The sequence below is a fragment of the Coregonus clupeaformis genome, chromosome 21, assembly GCF_020615455.1.
Source record: "Coregonus clupeaformis isolate EN_2021a chromosome 21, ASM2061545v1, whole genome shotgun sequence".
Lineage (NCBI taxonomy): Eukaryota > Metazoa > Chordata > Actinopteri > Salmoniformes > Salmonidae > Coregonus > Coregonus clupeaformis.
The window spans coordinates 56,232,768-56,241,201 of record NC_059212.1 but is presented as its reverse complement, the minus strand read 5'-3'; positions in this window follow the sequence as shown (position 1 = coordinate 56,241,201).

The window sequence follows — 8,434 nt, the reverse complement described above, 5'->3', positions numbered from 1 at the left end:
AGGGAAGGAGGGGGAGGGAGGGAGGGAGGAGGGAGGGAGGGAGGGGGGAGGGAGGGGGAGAGATGATCCCATGGCTAATGAACAAACAGCTGAATTCATTAAGACTGTGACAGCAAATTGAGTGCAACTTGCCAAGGCTGGAAATTACAAAGTTTAGTTCATTGAAAAGGGGGAAGGGGGAGGAGGGAAGAGGGAGGGGGTGGAGTGAGGGGGCTTGGAGGCAAGGAGGGGGGTGTTGTTTGAATTCATTAACATTGGAGGGAGAGAGAGTTAGTTATGGAGCTATGGTTGTGCTGATGTGAAATACATGAGGTGAGAGAGAGTTAGTGTTGTGAAGGGGCTCAGCAAAGAGAGAGAGAGAGAGAGAGAGAGAGAGAGAGAGAGAGAGAGAGAGAGAGAGAGAGAGAGAGAGAGAGAGGAAGGGACAGGAGTGTGTGAGAGAGAGAGAGAGAGAGAGAGAGAGAGAGAGAGAGAGAGAGAGAGAGAGAGAGAGAGAGAGAGAGAGAGAGAGAGAGAGAGAGAGAGAGAGAGAGAAGACAGTGAGGGAGACAAAGAGGGAGAGAGAGAGGGAAGACAGTGAGGGAGACAAAGAGGGAGAGAGAGAGAAAGCGGGAGAGAGAGAGGGAAGACAGTGAGGGAGACAAAGAGGGATAGAGAGAGGGAAGACAGTGAGGGAGACAAAGGGGGAGAGAGAGAGGGAAGACAGTGAGGGAGACAAAGAGGGAGAGAGAGAGGGAAGACAGTGAGGGAGACAAAGAGGGAGAGAGAGAGGGAAGACAGTGAGGGAGACAAAGAGGGAGAGAGAGAGGGAAGACAGTGAGGGAGACAAAGAGGGAGAGAGAGAGGGAAGAAAAAGGGTGAGGGACAGAGAAAGAGACCGACCAGGAGACCAACCAAGAGACCGACCAAAAGACCTACCAAATGTGAAAGAGACACAGGACAGAGAGATGAGAGGAAGAGAGAGAGAGAAAGGGGGAAGGACATGGACGGAGAGATGAGAGAGAGAAAGGGGGAGGGACAGAGTAGAGGACAGATAGAGATGTGGGAGGGACAGTGAGAAGAGAGAGCGAGAGAGAGAGAGAGAGAGAGAGAGAGAGAGAGCGTCTGCCATTCTCCCTGCCTGTCAAAGAGGGCATTGTACTTGACGTCTCTCAGAGGACACCCACTTCAAAGCCGCCCCCCAGGCATCACTCAGACAGGACCTCCATTGATCAATATGTCCCCTGGGCATCACTTAGACAGAGCTCCCCATTGATCACTACGTCCCTCAGGCGTCACTCAGATTGCGCCACCATTGATCAATATGTCCCCCGGGCATCACTCGGAGAGCGCACCCATTGATCACTATGTCCCCCGGGCATCACTCGGACAGCGCTCCCATTGATCACTACATCCCCTGGGCATTACATAACTCCTGGCCCTATATAGTGCATTGGGAAAGTATTCAGACCCCTTGACTTTTTCCACATTTTGTTACGTTACAGCCTTATTCTAAAATTAATTAAATTCTTTTTTTCCTCATCAATCTACACACAACACCCTATACTGACAAAGCAAAAACAGTTTTTTTTGCAACTGTATTACAAAAAAAACCCGGAAATATCACATTTACATAAGTATTCAGACCCTTTACTCAGTACTTTGTTGAAGTACCTTTGGCAGCGAATACAGCCTAAATTCTTCTTGGGTATGACGCTACAAGCTTGGCATACCTGTATTTGGGGAGTTTCTCCCATTCTTCTCTGCAGATCCTCTCAAGCTCTGTCAGGTTGGATGGGGACCGACGCTGGACAGCTATTTTCAAGTCTCTACAGAGATTTTCGATCGGTTTCAAGTCCGGGCTCTGGCTGGGCCACTCAAGGATATTCAGAGACTTGTCCCGAAGCCACTCCTGCGTTGTCTTGGCTGTGCTCTTAGGGTCGTTGTCCTGTTGGAAGGTAAACCTTCACCCCAGTCTAAGGTCCTGAGCGCTCTGGAGCAGGTTTTCATCAAGGATCTTTCTGTACTTTGCTCCGTTCATCTTTCCCTCGATCCTGACTAGTCTCCCAGTCCCTCCAGACGTGACACTTGGCATTCAGGCCAAAGAGTTCAATCTTGATTTCATCAGACCAGAGAATCTTGTTTCTCATGGTCTGAGAGTCCTTTAGGTGCCTTTTGGCAAACTCCAAGCAGGCTGTCATGTGCCTTTAACTGAGGAGTGGCTTCCGTCTGGCCACTCTACCATAAAGGCCTGATTGGTGGAGTACTGCAGAGATGGTTGTCCTTCTGCAAGTTTCTCCCATCTCCACAGAAGCACTATGGAGCTCTGTCAGAGTGACCATCAGGTTCTTGGTCACCGCCCTGACCAAGGCCCTTCTCCCATGATTGCTCAGTGTGGCCGGGCGGCCAGCTCTAGGAAGAGTCTTGGTGGTTCCAAACTTCTTCCATTTAAGAATTATGGAGGCCACTGTGTTCTTCAGGACCTTCAAAGCTTCAGACATGTTTTGGTACCCTTCCCCATATCTGTGCCTCGATTCAATCCTGTCTCGGCGCTCTACGGACAATTCCTTCGACCTCATGGCTTGGTTTTTGCTCTGACATACACTGTCAACTGTGGGACCTTATATAGACAGGTGTGTGCCTTTCCAAATCATGTCCAATCAATTGAATTTACCACAGAGGGACTCCAATCAAGTTGTAGAAACATCTCAAGGATGATCAATGGAAAAAGGATGCACCTGAGCTCAATTTCGAGTCTAATAGCAAAGGGTCTGAATACTTATGTAAAAAAGGTATTTCTGTTTTTATTTTTTATAAATTTACAAATATATCTAAAAACCTGTTTTCGGTTCGTCATTATGGGGTATTGTGGGAAAATTGAAGAGGGAAAATATGATTTTATGAATTTTAGAATAATGCTGTAACGTAACAAAATGTGGAAAAAGGGAAGTGGTCTGAATACTTTATACTGTATAAAAGGTATTACAACTCCCAGCCTTATATATAAGGTATTATAAATCCTGGACGTATACATTTAATTGCCTTATTGCTATTATAAACTGGTTACCAACATAATTAGAGCAGTATAAATAAATGTTTTGTCATACCCGTGGTATACGGTCTAATATATCACGTCTTTCAGCCAATCAGCATTCACGGCTCGATCCGCCCAGTTTATATAAGGTATTATAACTCCTGGCGCTATCTATAAGGTATTATAACTCCTAGCCCTATATATAAGGTATTATAACTCCTAGCCCTATATATAAGGTATTATAACTCCTGGCCCTATTTATAAGGTATTATAATTCCTGGCCCTATCTATAAGGTATTATAACTCCTAGCCCTATCTATAAGGTATTATAACTCCTAGCCCTATCTATAAGGTATTATAACTCCTAGCCCTATCTATAAGGCATTATAACTCCTGGCCCTGTCTATAAGGCATTATAACTCCTGGCCCTATCTATAAGGCATTATAACACATAGCCCTATCTATAAGGTATTATAACACCTATCCCTATATATAAGGTATTATAACACCTAGCCCTATCTATAAGGTATTATAACTCCTAGCCCTATCTATAAGGCATTATAACACCTAGCCCTATCTATAAGGTATTATAACTCCTAGCCCTATCTATAAGGTGTTATCACTCCTAGCCCTATCTATAAGGTATTATAACTCCTGGCCCTATCTATAAGGTATTATAACTCCTAGCCCTGTCTATAAGGTATTATAACTCCTAGCCCTATCTATAAGGTGTTATAACTCCTAGCCCTATATATAAGGTATTATAACTCCTGGCCCTATCTATAAGGTATTATAACTCCTGGCCCTATATATAAGCTATTATAACTCCTAGCCCTATATATAAGGTATTATAACTCATGGCCCTATCTATGAGCTATAATAACTCCTAGCCCTATCTATAAGGTATTATAACTCCTAGCCCTATCTATAAGGTATTATAACTCCTGGCCCTATCTATAAGGTATTATAACTCCTGGCCCTATCTATAAGGTGTTATCACTCCTAGCCATATCTATAAGGTATTATAACTCCTGGCCCTATCTATAAGGTATTATAACTCCTGGCCCTATATATAAGGTATTATAACTCCTGGCCCTATCTATAAGGTATTATAACTCCTAGCCCTATATATAAGGTATTATAACTCCTGGCCCTGTCTATAAGGTGTTATCACTCCTAGCCCTATATATAAGGTATGATAACTCCTAGCCCTATCTATAAGGTATTATAACTCCTGGCCCTATATATAAGGTATTATAACTCCTAGCCTTATCTATAAGGTATTATAACTCCTAGCCCTATCTATAAGCTATTATAACTCCTGGCCCTATATATAAGGTATTATAACTCCTAGCCCTATATATAAGGTATTATAACTCCTAGCCCTATCTATAAGGTATTATAACTCCTGGCCCTATCTATAAGGCATTATAACTCCTGGCCCTATCTATAAGGTATTATAACTCCTGGCCCTATCTATAAGGTATTATAACTCCTGGCCCTATCTATAAGGTATTATAACTCCTGGCCCTATCTATAAGGTATTATAACTCCTGGCCCTATCTATAAGGTATTATAACTCCTGGCCCTATCTATAAGGTATTATAACTCCTGGCCCTATATATAAGGTATTATAACTCCTAGCCCTGTCTATGAGGTATTATAACTCCTAGCCCTATATATAAGGTATGATAACTCCTAGCCCTATCTATAAGGTATTATAACTCCTGGCCCTATATCGCAGTGCTAGCTGTGCCACTAGAGATCCTGGTTCGAATCCAGGCTCTGTCGTAGCCGGCCGTGACCGGGAGACCAATGGGGTGGCGCACAATTGGCCCAGCGTCGTCTAGGGTAGGGGAGGGAATGGCCGGCAGGGATGTAGCTCAGTTGGTAGAGCATGGCGTTTGCAACGCCAGGGTTGTGGGTTCGATTCCCACGGGGGTATAAAAAAAATAATAATGTAAGTCGCTCTGGAGAAGAGTGTCTGCTAAATGATGTAAATGTAAAAATTTTAAATATAAGGTATTATAACTCCTGGCCCTATCTATATGGTATTATAACTCCTGGCCCTATATATAAGGTATTATAACTCCTGGCCCTATCTATAAGGTATTATAACTCCTGGCCCTATATATAAGGTATTATAACTCCTGGCCCTATCTATAAGGTATTATAACTCCTGGCCCTATATATAAGGCATTATAACACCTAGCCCTATCTATAAGGTATTATAACTCCTGGCCCTATCTATAAGGTATTATAACTCCTAGCCCTATATATAAGGTATTATAACTCCTAGCCCTATATATAAGGTATTATAACTCCTAGCCCTATCTATAAGGTATTATAACTCCTGGCCCTATATATAAGGTATTATAACTCCTGGCCCTATCTATAAGGTATTATAACTCCTAGCCCTATCTATAAGGTATTATAACTCCTGGCCCTATATATGAGGTATTATAACTCCTAGCCCTATCTATAAGGTATTATAACTCCTGGCCCTATCTATAAGGTATTATAACTCCTGGCCCTATCTATAAGGTATTATAACTCCTAGCCCTATCTATAAGGTATTATAACTCCTAGCCCAATATATAAGGTATTATAACTCCTAGCCCTATCTATAAGGTATTATAACTCCTAGCCCTATATATAAGGTATTATAACTCCTAGCCCTATCTATAAGGTATTATAACTCCTGGCCCTATCTATAAGGTATTATAACTCCTGGCCCTATCTATAAGGTATTATAACTCCTAGCCCTATCTATAAGGTATTATAACTCCTGGCCCTATCTATAAGGTATTATAACTCATGGCCCTATCTATAAGGTATTATAACTCCTAGCCCTATCTATAAGGTATTATAACTCCTGGCCCTATATATAAGGTATTATAACTCCTGGCCCTATATATAAGGTATTATAACTCCTGGCCCTATCTATAAGGTATTATAACTCCTGGCCCTATCTATAAGGTATTATAACTCCTGGCCCTATATATAAGGTATTATAACTCCTGGCCCTATCTATAAGGTATTATAACTCCTGGCCCTATCTATAAGGTATTATAACTCCTGGCCCTATCTATAAGGTATTATAACTCCTGGCCCTATATATAAGGTATTATAACTCCTAGCCCTATATATAAGGTATTATAACTCCTGGCCCTATCTATAAGGTATTATAACTCCTAGCCCTATCTATAAGGTATTATAACACCTAGCCCTATCTATAAGGTATTATAACTCCTAGCCCTATCTATAAGGTATTATAACTCCTAGCCCTATATATAAGGTATTATAACTCCTGGCCCTGTCTATAAGGTATTATAACTCCTAGCCCTATATATAAGGTATTATAACTCCTGGCCCTATCTATAAGGTATTATAACTCCTGGCCCTATCTATAAGGTATTATAACTCCTGGCCCTATCTATAAGGTATTATAACTCCTGGCCCTATCTATAAGGTATTATAACTCCTGGCCCTATCTATAAGGTATTATAACTCCTGGCCCTATCTATAAGGTATTATAACTCCTGGCCCTATCTATAAGGTATTATAACTCCTGGCCCTATCTATAAGGTATTATAACTCCTGGCCCTATCTATAAGGTATTATAACTCCTGGCCCTATCTATAAGGTATTATAACTCCTGGCCCTATCTATAAGGTATTATAACTCCTGGCCCTATCTATAAGGTATTATAACTCCTGGCCCTATCTATAAGGTATTATAACTCCTGGCCCTATCTATAAGGTATTATAACTCCTGGCCCTATCTATAAGGTATTATAACTCCTGGCCCTATCTATAAGGTATTATAACTCCTGGCCCTATCTATAAGGTATTATAACTCCTGGCCCTATCTATAAGGTATTATAACTCCTGGCCCTATCTATAAGGTATTATAACTCCTAGCCCTATCTATAAGGTATTATAACTCCTGGCCCTATCTATAAGGTATTATAACTCCTGGCCCTATCTATAAGGTATTATAACTCCTAGCCCTATCTATAAGGTATTATAACTCCTGGCCCTATATATAAGGTATTATAACTCCTGGCCCTATATATAAGGTATTATAACTCCTGGCCCTATCTATAAGGTATTATAACTCCTGGCCCTATCTATAAGGTATTATAACTCCTGGCCCTATATATAAGGTATTATAACTCCTGGCCCTATCTATAAGGTATTATAACTCCTGGCCCTATCTATAAGGTATTATAACTCCTGGCCCTATCTATAAGGTATTATAACTCCTGGCCCTATATATAAGGTATTATAACTCCTAGCCCTATATATAAGGTATTATAACTCCTGGCCCTATCTATAAGGTATTATAACTCCTAGCCCTATCTATAAGGTGTTATAACACCTAGCCCTATCTATAAGGTATTATAACTCCTAGCCCTATCTATAAGGTATTATAACTCCTAGCCCTATATATAAGGTATTATAACTCCTGGCCCTGTCTATAAGGTATTATAACTCCTAGCCCTATATATAAGGTATTATAACTCCTGGCCCTATCTATAAGGTATTATAACTCCTGGCCCTATCTATAAGGTATTATAACTCCTGGCCCTATCTATAAGTTATTATAACTCCTGGCCCTATCTATAAGGTATTATAACTCCTGGCCCTATCTATAAGGTATTATAACTCCTGGCCCTATCTATAAGGTATTATAACTCCTGGCCCTATCTATAAGGTATTATAACTCCTGGCCCTATCTATAAGGTATTATAACTCCTGGCCCTATCTATAAGGTATTATAACTCCTGGCCCTATCTATAAGGTATTATAACTCCTGGCCCTATCTATAAGGTATTATAACTCCTGGCCCTATCTATAAGGTATTATAACTCCTGGCCCTATCTATAAGGTATTATAACTCCTGGCCCTATCTATAAGGTATTATAACTCCTGGCCCTATCTATAAGGTATTATAACTCCTGGCCCTATCTATAAGGTATTATAACTCCTGGCCCTATCTATAAGGTATTGTAACTCCTAGCCCTATCTATAAGGTGTAATAACTCCTAGCCCATCTAATCTGTAAGGTATTATAAATATGTCAAATGAAGGGTAGGACACAGTGTCTTTCAAGTTGAAACTTCGTATTTAGTTTTATTTTTCCTTTGAAAATCACAAGTTAAACTTTGCGCTGGTTCTTCAGATACCCATCACACAGGTTCTTGAGACGTGACACTAACACCAACCACAGATGTCTATACCACCGACACAGACACAATGTTCCATACACCCACACACAGACTGTTAGTGGAGCGGACGTGGTCTATGGTAACACTCTAGCTAGCCGCCCACATAAAAAGAGGTCCATACTAATCAAACCGCTGACAACCCAAAGGAGGGACGCAAATTAGAGTCATCTTCAAGCCAAGTGAGCGGC